The sequence below is a fragment of the Varroa jacobsoni genome, unplaced genomic scaffold (assembly GCF_002532875.2).
Source record: "Varroa jacobsoni isolate VJ856 unplaced genomic scaffold, vjacob_1.0 scaffold_759, whole genome shotgun sequence".
NCBI classification, from domain to species: domain Eukaryota; kingdom Metazoa; phylum Arthropoda; class Arachnida; order Mesostigmata; family Varroidae; genus Varroa; species Varroa jacobsoni.
Window position 1 is genome coordinate 550,511 of NW_019213661.1, and position 12,854 is coordinate 563,364.

Consider the following 12,854-nt stretch of genomic DNA (forward strand, 5'->3'; position numbering starts at 1 on the left):
TTTTTCATTTAACAGGACGGGGCTGTACACTGTAACTGTACGTGCGGCTCTTGGTGGGCAACTGGCCTGTCGTCAGTCGACAATGCACAATCAAAAGACCTTTCCAACATCGAACGGTCGCTGAAAAGGACTTTTTTTGAAGATATTGCTAAAGACGAAGTTTTTTTCCTGGAAATCCAGGTTCATCGACGAATTTTATATTGAATGAAGGCGAACGGTGTGGATGTATGTGAAAAAGAGATCAACAGCGACAAGGAACTACACAGCAATATAGGTCATACTGTTGCAAGCAAAACCTGCGAACTGCGAAATAACCATATTCAATGTCTTACATTCTCAACATTCACATAACTAAATAGTCAGTGTTGTGTATTATTTCAAAATATGAAGTCATTATCATCTTCACAATTATTTGTCAGTTTTTGTGGCATACCAGTATGCTTTCTCCAAGCCTAGTTCAACTGTTTTTACCAAATTAGTTTAAAGTATGTATATATCTTAGGCCAGAAGCAATTTTCTAAAAGGCTTTGCTTTATACTTTTTATGAGCATTAACTTGCTTCACAAACTGCTGAATTACCCCTATAAATAGAATAGGTGATCATCAATTTTGTAGTGTAACAATATCTGTAATTCTGAAGCACTACTGTCAGACTAACTTAAAATAATGATATAAAAACTCATTATTACTTTCGTCATATTATTTATTTAACAATAGGAGACATGGTCACAGCGTTCTCGATCAAAGACTTTTGAATCCTCTTGCGAATACCATTTAGATATAGAATTAACCCAATTGGGTTAGTAACGGTAGCCACTACTACTACAGGATTGAAATTTCCAAGACCATGTATGTGATTTTCGTGTGAATTTTTACGATATATTAATGCACTTAGTTGGCGAATAATTAACCAGATAGACGGTGCTTTTTGTTGGATTACATCTTATTTATTGACCACCTTTACTTGATCAAAAAATGTCGTTTAGGTGTATTTAGTCGCCAAAGTTTAGTGATACTGCACTGACTTGCATGTTAACTCGTAGTCTCACGACCAACCTAGACACTTCCAAATATTTCCCCTAACAATGTTTTTCAGGGAACCTATCAAAGCTGATGTGTTGTAGCTCCCGTATTCGGTCCGTCAAGATTCATTCTCAAGCAGAATCTGATTACCTTAACTCTATAGAACAGTATTCTTGTTGCCATACGTCCCAAAAAAAGTATCTTGTTAGCGGCATATCCGCTACACTACCGGATATTTGCTGGCTGATTGTACAACGATAAGTTTGTTTTTCTTTCCGTTAATTACGTTAAATGCCGTTAATTGATCTCAAACCTTTCAAAGACGAACTCGGTTTTTGCATATATATTGTGTAATTCCATCTAGATATTATGCATTATGAAAATATACACGAGCGATTTTTTATTTTCCTCTTTGAGCATAGATTTACTGGCATTCAACACATTAATTAATTGACTGAGGTCAATTTACCATTATCCGAACACCTTATTGGCTTCATTTACAGAATTTATTGGACAGAACAAATACACTTTCACGACTCAAAGGCGACGCAAAGCTTCAGGATATAATTTATTTGTGTCGCACATGTCTGGCTTGGAGTTAAATAATGTAGGTTGATCCATGTGTGCTACTATGTACTACGATACACGGAGGCACCAAGGGACTAATACGCTAATTACGCTTACTTCTCCGCTGCCTTAGTGCTAGCAGCCTACCTGGTTGCCTTTTTTCAAACCTTTGCAATATTTCCCGTATAATGCGAAAGTAAAGCCAGTAAAAGTTACCTTTATTGGATAGGGAGCACGATAAAAATAATATCAGTTACGGCAGTTAGCCATCTGTTTCAAATATCCTTGATTGAAATTTGGAACGGCCGCGCAACATTGTCATCATTATTATTAAAAAAACGTCGAAACAATCACCACTATCGTTAGTGGTGCAAGAGCAGGAATAGCAGCTGTATACCCCTGTTTTTTGTGCGTTTCTTGTGCAATCACCATATATAGCATCGGAAAGATAAATAATCAAATAGTTCAATATGGGCATTATTTTATATATGTGGAACTCTTCTATTATTTCTGCATAGAGTATATATTGACAAGGATATAACAAGTAATAAACCATGAAATGTACCTCTCGCAATAAATGTTTTGTTCAAATGCTGTGAATATACGTCTACCCATGCTATAAAATGAAAATAATATTTGAATATAATTTTCAATATTTTTTTTAACTTTAGTAATTGAATTGACAGTTTATTGAGCCGTCTAGATGTGAATCAGTAGCCATTTGTCATAATTCTGATTACCAATTGAATTACTTTTTCTATATCAAGTTAATTTTGCAATTTCTAGCGCATTTGAATCAATAAAAACTTTATTCTTCCAAGTAATAGTAAAAATCATATACATCTGCTTTTTATTTTTATATCACACCTTTGAACATTGTTTTAGGCGAATAGCTTTTCTCGTGAAGTGTATTTACACTTTGCCTTAAACAGGGACCCAAAGGCTACGCTTCAGTTTTAGGGATGAATTGTGCTAACGAATGTTAGGTGACCGGTATGAAGATGTTTTGTGTGGATTCGCACAGTAAGATGTGGCACAGTAAGTTTCGCATTTTGATCCAAATACTATAGACAAGTTGTGGTACAAACATTTGCAAACTTTTAATAACCACTTAAGGACAGTGAATGATTTGTGGTGGTGTATTCGTAAACGTGGCCCCCCTAAATCTTCTGTCGGTAAAGATTGTATCTCGAAGATGCCCTCCCTGTTAATTCAATTCTATAGTCCTAGCTGTTTTGCTAATATATTAGATCTAACCCCAGAACAAAATGTTTGGCTTCAGAAGGAGCTTCCTCGCGCAGGTTTGATGTACGAAGCTTAAACAAAAGTCAAATAGGTCTACTTTCTAGTTCTTAGTTACAAAGTATTTTATATTTCGGCAACTTTCTATTTCAAGCAGATATCTCTTAACGATACCATTATTATCACTGTTAATATTAGAAAACAATAATGCTAATATTAATATTCTCACAATTATTTTCTCAGTATTAACACTAGATCCATCAATACTTAGATGCTTATCCTAATCACTGACCAGAATTAAGATAATTTTATGAACTGCAGTTTTACGATGTCGTTTCGGCGATGGTTAGCTTTTAATATTTAAGTTAAACCTTTGAGGACGGTCAAATTGACTGCCAGTCATGGGTTTGGTGTTAAACCAGTTGTAGACAACTGAGGAAGCAACATAAATAATAAGTTTCACTGCATATTGTATTTGTTAGAGATGTAGATTACGCAGAAAAAGGCTATTAATAAGCTTAACGCAATTAACTAGGATCACAAATTGAATTAAGTGACATTTGTAATGCAGGCATTTCATACTTACACTTAGAATTGTTCATATTTTAGCCTTTAACAGGTTTTGTATACGCGAAATGTCAGCTTAAAGTGAAGCTTATGCAAGGTCTTTCAAGTGACTTTGAAATCTAGACCCAATCATTTTAAAAGGTATTACAGTTTTGAACGTAGAATTAATTTTTTTGATTCCTACGTAAAATTTTTTAGGGTATTTAAAAAATTACGTAACCTTATAAAAGCACTAAAGTAAGGATGGCAACCTTTCACGCAATATTTATTCTGCAAGAGTTTATATTTAGATTGGACGGCGTATTTCATAACCAAAAAGAAAGAAAACAAAAAAAATAGTGAGGTATGGAAAATTGACCTGACATCTAAATTAGTTTGTAAACTATCCATCATTTTATGTATATATTACTATCTGAAAATATATTTACATTAGCGTAGAAACGGTGCAATGATTTGGAATGAAGACTCCCTTCAAACCCGTGAACTTTGATTCCGTGAAATTTTGTAACCTTTCTTTAGAAAACCATGGTTTCACATTATTATCAAATCAGTTATATAACACTGTTGTTTGCTTTTCTGTATTTAAGGGTTAGCTTGTATCACTTCCCGCGTTTTCTGTTTATGAAAAAAAAAAGAAAAAATAAAATACTTATTTAAACTTATAAACTTATAGGTAGCAGAAAGAAAACAGTTAATTTGTTCCTTGAGTTTAGTACGTTCTAAATTCACACAAGCTGTGTAGGCCAATAGGTAAAATATAATTTGGCGCTTAAATAATAAATTGAATATTAGAGCTGCAGCATAAAAACAAAATGGCACTTTAACTCTTTCAGGAATTGATGCCACACTCTGGATTCCTGATCTCTTAACTCTTAACAGTTATAAAAGTCATTACAAACTTATCGAGCCCGGCTCATGAAGGTTCGAAACCTTTTTAATCTATAAATTTTAATTTTTTTAGTTCTTGCATTTTTCAATATATACCTAATTAGTACAGTGCGAATTTCGCTACCTAAACTGCCCGTTTCCTTCGGCAAATATAGTCTTGAAATAACGACAGCTAAAAACCATATTGATAGAAACCTACAGCCACTAAGAGGCTTACGACCTATCATCGTTTTATGATTTTACCAATTGTAAGCCGCTATTTTTTAAAGCAAGTAATAGGTCATAGAAAGAAAGTTGTATGTGGATGAATAGGTATGTAAAAGTATTTCCTTCAGAAGACCAATGGAATGTACAATTATCACTTTTTATACCGCCAAGCCAGCAGTAATAGCAGATGCTGTGGGTGCTTCTGCCCTAAATTTTGTTGCCAACGATCATATGATCTATCCAAGGAATGGCCCGTCTGTTGTGCCCAATGGTCAAACAGTCTATGCTCATTGCGACCGTCGAGGGGGTTGCGAAGGTACGCGAAATTCATGAAGGGGAGCAGACCAAAGACCAAGAGAAGTCAATGGGACTTCGCTTCTCGTCTGGCTTCCCCCTTAGGGATGGTATTATACGGGGATATCTCACGACAAAAAAAACTTGCAGGAATATCGTTTCATTACATATATGTCAGCGTTAATAGTCCGAGGACAGTTGAACTCTACAATTCAAACTACTATCGGTTGGCTATCGTGCGCCGTAGCTAATTTAACCGTCGGCTTTTTCTAGCGCATTGCCCTAACACTGATCCACTCGGAGATCCAGCATGATTAATTTTTTACTAGGTAACTACAGGAGATAAGTGTTGAATATAGCCAGCAATTGGAGAAAAACGTTTCCAATACGTGACATTACCAACTGTAACGTTAAACTCCTTCAACTAACACTAGCTTTGTAGACAAATATCGCATATCCGACTAAAAAAGATTCTTTAACAAGCTATACTTCTGTTGAGCCCAATGAATATATTGGTCTCCTCTTTATAATATATATATATATATATATATATATATATGTATATATCTCGAAAAGGTTAAAATACCGCTTCCAGAAAAATCCTTCATTTCTTATCTAATTGTATATATATAATAGTTATTTTTTTACAGTAGTTTAGGAAGAGTTTCTTCTAAAACCGCTTATTCATTGATAATCTTGTCCATTTCACCAGTAACATGATATAGCTATCCACAGCTGCCACTATCTCTTTTTCGAAAAACCTCCTGCGTCCGAATCTGTGTAAACTTGCTAGTATATGACGCATAGAGGTTAGTGTTCTACCTTATGTTTTGTAATCCAATTGTTTTTTAATACCTACCATATGACTATGTAAAGCTACGTGACAAGTATGTGACATATGTTATAATTATTATTTTACATTGTAACGTGGCCTTCTGACTGCTTTAGCAGGTTGAGCTATTTAGAACTTAGTGTCGTAGTGTCCGGCAAGACTTCTTGACCACCTATGGTAAAAGAATCATGTCCTTTACTTCGGAATGTGCAGGTGAATAAGCTCACACGAACTGAACGAGGCTTCATCTATTTTACCCAAAATTACAGAAGTCCTTTTCCTGTCGTTCCGCCTACTGTAGGACAAAAATGACTGTGTTACGAGCTATTTGAAAATGAGCTTTGTATTGAATAAAAACAATGTATACGCGCAGGTTGCTTAAACTAACAGTGAGTGATGGACAAGAAAAAAACGAGTAAGATGGAATATGGTCGGAAATTAAAATGAAAATTATAGACGTTTAGATATGTTTTAAGCAGACACCTCGTAAAGTCGGCGATTTCTTGTTTTGTGATGCGCTTATGATGGAAATCTGGGCATCTGTATGCATTTAAAGAAGCAATGAAATGAAAGATACCTTAAGAAATCTTTATCAGTGTGAAAAAGAAAATTAAACCAACTACAGAAAAAACGGCCATAAGATCAACCCATCCTAAAAAGTTAAAACAGGATAATATTTGTCAAATATACGAAAGTTGCGCTAAATGGTTGGTAATGTGAATGAATGACGTGTCGACTAGGGTTACAATAGACTACGGATTAGAATAGAATGAATAGAAAGGAATTTGCAACAAAGGGAATGGAATCTGTACATATAGATTCGGAAGTGTCGTAAAACAGTAATTCAATGATTAGATCTCAAAAAAGAAGTAACTGGTATATTTTAGCGACAGGGTTTAAATCAATAGCGTTACTGTAACTGTCACCCGCCTGATTAATTTACTGAACTGCACCTTACCAATTACGTAAATTATTTTTAATATGGATTTCAATAAGGCAGCGAAAAATAACATGCAAACTAATCTACGAGATAGATAATTTAGGGCATATATCGTCTTATTAATGAATATGAGAGACTTATACCGATTGTGGGTGTGTGATTTAACGTATCACTCAGACACAGTTTAATTTTTCTCGTTCAAAGTTGACTTATGATTCTTATTGTTGTTATGTAATCGCTTTAATAGCACCTATGTACTATCATCACCATAACTAAAGCAACGGTAAAATCTAGTTCAGAAGATAATAACATTTTGCGGTAACTAAAATAACAATGCGTTTGGTTTTTACTCGTCATATTATTTTCTTATTAATCGAGCTCCAGCTTGTAATAGTAAGCTTCGACAGGCAAGGTGAGAAGTAATTAATGCTTAGTCGAGTGAGCAACATAAAAACAACAAAAACGGTGTCTCATTCGCCGTGCACCTTTTTCCATGGCGGCGTTACCAACGTATTTTTGGTGCAGGAGTCCTTCTTATCTTCCACTTTTTTAAATAATTAATCGTGGATGCAACATAATGCTAGCGAAACATTGGATACACAGACGTTAATATACGAGACGCAAAAGTTGATGATTTATATAATAATGAATCATGCGGCGTTCTGTGATAGCAACAAACGAACACTAGCACTTACAACACTATTTCTATACATGGTAGTAGCTGTATACGCCGTATTGAACCATATCATCATCGGAGGCCAACTCTATTTAACTTCTATATTAACTATTATTGGTATTATGACGCCATTGATAGCTCCTGTCACTCATTCTACTTGTTACAAACACCGTAATTGCATCTAGAGTGAAATCTATATATCGGCATTGACATCGGGTCTTTCTACCACAACTATAATGGCATTCAAATGTAAACAAAGTGTGTAAAGCCGAGCTGTTCAGTGATCGTTCCGGATACACATTGCTTTGTACGCTGCCACTTACACTCGAAGACTCAATTACAGCTCTGTGATAGAGAACCAACACTGGACACTGCAGAAGCGTTGCTATTAACGGGTATATCATATAATTCAATGATAAGCGCACAGACACAAACGAAACCCAAGGATAAGGTAGACGGTGTGGTTACTAATATCCAGAATGAATTCAAGGTTCCATTGCCTGCCAAGGCACTGACGTTACTTATAGTTATGTATTTGATCTTTCAAAATGTATTGGTTAATGCTTCCTTTATATCAAAGACAGTTTTTGGGTATTATGGTGCTAGGGAGCATAACCTTGGCTACAGCTTCTTAACCAAATTCGATCGCATACCTTGGAAGCTTAGTACTGTTAGTGTGTTGCTACAATGATTCATGATGTATTATTAAAACTCAGGCGAACATATATATTCACGAAAGAAAATATTTAGTAAAACGTTTTTACTAGAAAATAATTAAAATAATGACTTCAGGGCAGAAGCCTTTATTCTTTAATCATCTAGTATTAATTAGCATATCTTACGCTAAACGTGTCAGCCCGAAAACCGTTTGTAAGTTGTCAAAAAACCAAACGTTAAGAAGATCAACTGACCCTGTACCATTGACATATGCGTAACTGTAACAGGAGAACTTAGACCATCAAACAAAAGTGCGGGAAAACGAACGACGAAGCATGAAGAAGACTATATGAATCAGATCGTCTACAGTTGAGTGTGGAGTAAATTCGGCACCGGAAAACTGTTGCTAGCATTGTTAATGAGAAGTAATTATAAGCTACCACACGACTGCCGCCAAGTGTGTATGCTAAAGAATGGTTAATGGGATATTTACGCATATGCGAAAAAAACTTTACTGTTTACTGTTTTGCTTTTGATTTCATCGGTGAAAAAGGTCTCATCGGTAGATTTAGGCAGGTGTATTGAGGACAAGAATGTACTTAGCCAAAGTTCTGACTTCCTCTCTTTGACCAATGCGAGCAACACAACTATTTTGCGCCTATATATACATATATATATATATATATATATATATGGTTCGGCAGGAAGCATTTAGAATATCATTTGCATTGCTCAGAGGAAAGTATACAGAATATCTACTAAAAATATATATTAGGTTGTTACAAGATACACTTACAACTTTTTTACAAGCATAGTTTTCTTGTCTTAAATCGAAATATGCGCGGTTATTATTTATAACCATCTATTATTTGGATAGTAACTTATTTGCTCTGCATCTCTAGAAATCTGAGATATTAATGTCTACGGAGCTTCGAAAGGCGAGTTATATATACGTTGAAATGTTAAAATCCTATTAAATTGGATGTTGAAACTTTTAAAAAGGCAGTAATCCGCGCCAGTGCTGTCTGGTAAGTATGGTGGATTACAGAGGGCCTCGAACTATAATTCCTACATTTTTACGATCGTAATTTTTGTATTCTACGTGTTGTTTGAAAAGGAATGATTTAGCTTTTTTCAAAAATTTTCAATATTTAACGCGTAGCTTGTTTATCGCCTTCTGCGATTGTTGAAAGTACACTTCAGCCGTAATCAACGAAGTATCATCCAAGGCTGTAGCATTTGTATTAAACCACCAAATGTAGGTTTAGTTTAGGGCTCTGTCGGTTCAGTTGTATACGTCCACTGATATCACCGTCTGCGATTTTCCTAGGAAATCCATCACCAGCTATAATTTAGGACAAGAATAGGTTACTGTTATGAGAGCAAAGAAAAACAAGCATCTTCGTTTTTGATCCCCACTCTATTTTTTACTTTTTTTTACTTAACAGGTATAAACAAATATATATTTTATGTTACCGAACTTAAATGATAACAGCCGTAAAGTTTAAGCTGGGTATGCTTCCACAAAAACCCTTAATTTCAACATTCACATTTGCATAGACTCTTCCACAACTTGTTTTCAAGCTCAAAGTCTCCTTTTTCGAAATTTTTAAACCAAAGGCTTGCGATGTTTTCAGCAGTGGATCCTTCCCTTTGGTAGTATCGAGCTGTCTTTGTCGTTGTAGTTTTCATATAAAATTCTTACCTGTAAATCGCTGGGATCTTTCACACTTTAATGGCTAAGTGCAACCGATCTGCTAATCGCCTGGCTTATTATATAAAGAGTGCAGGTGCATGATGATAACAGAAAAAGTGTTGCGTAATTCCTCATCATTACAAAACAGCGCTATTTCAGTCTATGAAACTAACCTTGCTGTCATTATATATTAACTAACTTAGTATACAAAAGCAGGCACAAGTGTTCGTTCGTTTTTGAAGATTTAAGAAAATCTAGTGCCTTATATAAGCTTTGATTTCTGATGACAATAAACAAATATATCTTTCTTATTTAAACTGTTATAGTGTATCGAACACAAACTGCACTTTGCGTTCGGGGTCTTTAGTCATAATTACACACTATAAATACACAAAATATATATATATAGATTTTGCTATGAACTGATGAATGTAATAATGGTGCTTCAGGTGTTTAGGTTGATATTAGATAATAACCTCATCTCATACGCTCGCTTGATGCAACTATTACATCATCTAATAACAATAATATTCAGCATAATGTTCTGTCTCTGCAACGCCCCCAATCAGAATATTCAGAGTCAAGGTCAACGGCTATGTTCATTGTTATCTTTGTTGGATTAGTAAGTCTACTTGCCATTGACAATGGCCACTCATTTACTGCTCAGCCATGGCTACACGTGGCGCACTCTGACGGCGGCATAAAACTTTTAAAATGTGCTTTGTCCATTAAATAAACAGGGAATTAAGTAAGCATTCCTATTATTCAAACTAGAAGTTAACGTTTGACGAATTGCATGTGAATAACAGGCAGTCGTGAAAACCCTTGCCAGTATGTTTTTTGTCAACATAAATCTCGTACCTGCGATCAATAGTCGTTTGCATATCCATATATTCAATAACTCCCCACACACTTATTCTCTTCAGTGCTCTTTCTTTATGTTATTCTCAATTCTTTTCATTACTCTCGAACTTGTACTTCCCCTAAAAGTCCTTAATATTGTCAAATAAAAGAGACGTACATTACAACACAATACTGCTTGTAGCTAAACTTGAACTGTGCTTTTGTACTATTGTGTATATATATGTATTCTTTTACTTATAAATTTCAGTTATTATATTATTATTTATGTTATTATAGTTACTTATAGTTATTTATAGTATTTTATATACGTATAATAACATATAATTCAGTTTATTGTGTGGTCTACCTTCGAGACCATTTAGAGCCACTTTTTTTTAATATCGAACTTTTAGTTCATACATTATATCTTACTCTGTTTATGTTTAATGTTTCTTTCATTGTTTTGGATTAGTAGTATTTAATAAAACCGATTCATTCTCCCAATCCTAGTGTTCTATCAGTTGTTTCATAACCAATTAGATAGAGTAATTGCAACACTTCTTAACATTCCTTCTTGACTTAATAACGCCAAGAGGCGTATAATATGTTTGCTAACGACCCTACGAAAAAATACCATAATTCATCACCCGTCCTCATCTCCTGTTAATCTTTCACCTTTGCTGTGATTATTAGCTTACCTGATTGGAACTTGTTTCACGAATCGTTTTAAAGTCGGATTTTACTTTGTGAGACAAATATTATTCTTAGTAGTCTACTAGTGATTTTGTTTTTGTTTTTGCTTGCCGTTTTTGTTTTTTCCGTTTTAATCCAGCTTATGCGAGCCATTTCTAGTTCTAATATTTTCTGCTATCGACTAAACATCCTAAAATTACGTTTAGCTTAACCTTAAATTGCAGCCGCAGTTTTCAGTAATTTAATGATTAATTGTTTTTATACTAACAGAAATCCCTTTAGTAGGGTCTTTTTGAAACCACTGATATGTTTAGGCTGTTACACAATTACAACTTCGCGGAAACAATTATTAGCTGGGTTACGAGTTTTGTGCCGAAAACAAAGCTCTCAACTTTTTTTCCAGTATATTCCACTTTACATTTCCTGGGTTTCTCCGGCCAAATTGATTGTTACCTTCGTTAATTCATTTATTTCGCTCCTCCAATTCCCTTTACTAAAAGTATGTTGCGTAAGCAATACTTGACATAAGAAATCATAACAATATTATATAACAAATAGAAATCAATTAAAAAAAATAAAAATAGACTACCAATCAGACGAAAACGTTTTAATGTAAGAACCAGCAGTATTTATTCAAATAATAAAATACTAAAACAAAAATCACATGTTTAATGTTATAGCGTAGAAAGAAAGGACTAGAATTCAAATATATTAGCAGTAAATTTGCCTTATTTAAATACATTGACATCTGACAGCTATGAGATCTATGAGCATACGTACCATACAAGAGCAAGATTTCAACGTAAAGCTAAATTACCATCACCAGATAGTCATCCGCGCAGCCCCATAAGGACGCAGATACTGTTCGGACAGCTAACAGTGATGCCTGATAATTAGGTTACTAATTACAACTACTGCCACCACTGCGCAGAGATGGTTATAGAGCGATCAAACGGAAGTTCCTGAGTCTGTGAGCCAATTTTTCTATAGGAAATAATTTAATCAATGGCAAAATTATCTTGGCGAAATCTGAGAAACATGCACTATAAAAATAAGGTGAAAACTTTGTGGTGCAACTTAATTGTATTTGTATGTGGTTGTTGGATGGGTCTACAATTTTAAATCTAAGAATAGCTCGATTTCCTATGCATCTCCTGTATTTTTAATCTTGTGAATTGTTCCGACAATTTTCACTCCATTATGTATGCCGTCTATATCTTATATTAAAAGATAGTAGCACTAGTGACATAGGCATTTGCGCTTGAAATCATTAACTAACTAATAATCGTCTAACATTGTGGAAATTATTATATTCATCTCTCGACAGTAACTAAACTGGTTTGCTGCTTTATATTTCGAAGAACAGCACAAACGGGAATTTATTTCAGATGACGGCGACTGTAGGTATTGTATTTACCTTTTCCAATCTCTATATAACCCTAGTCGCTCTCTAACTTGAAATCCACCACTCTTCCACTTTATTGTTGAATTTTCTTGCCTTCAAGGTGCCAAGTAGTTGTTTAGAATATTTCCTTTTTAGCGTCGACTAAGGTGCCTTTCGGACGACCGCTTTAGCGACATCTAGCCGGCAGTGCCTTAATTTTAATCTAGTGGCAAACTAATTACACCGCACTCCATTTTTCTTAAAGTTAAACTTTCCTGTTTAAAATAATTTTATTCGTTAAACTTGTGTCGTATCCATGTGTCGTTGGCGGGACTGAAAACAACA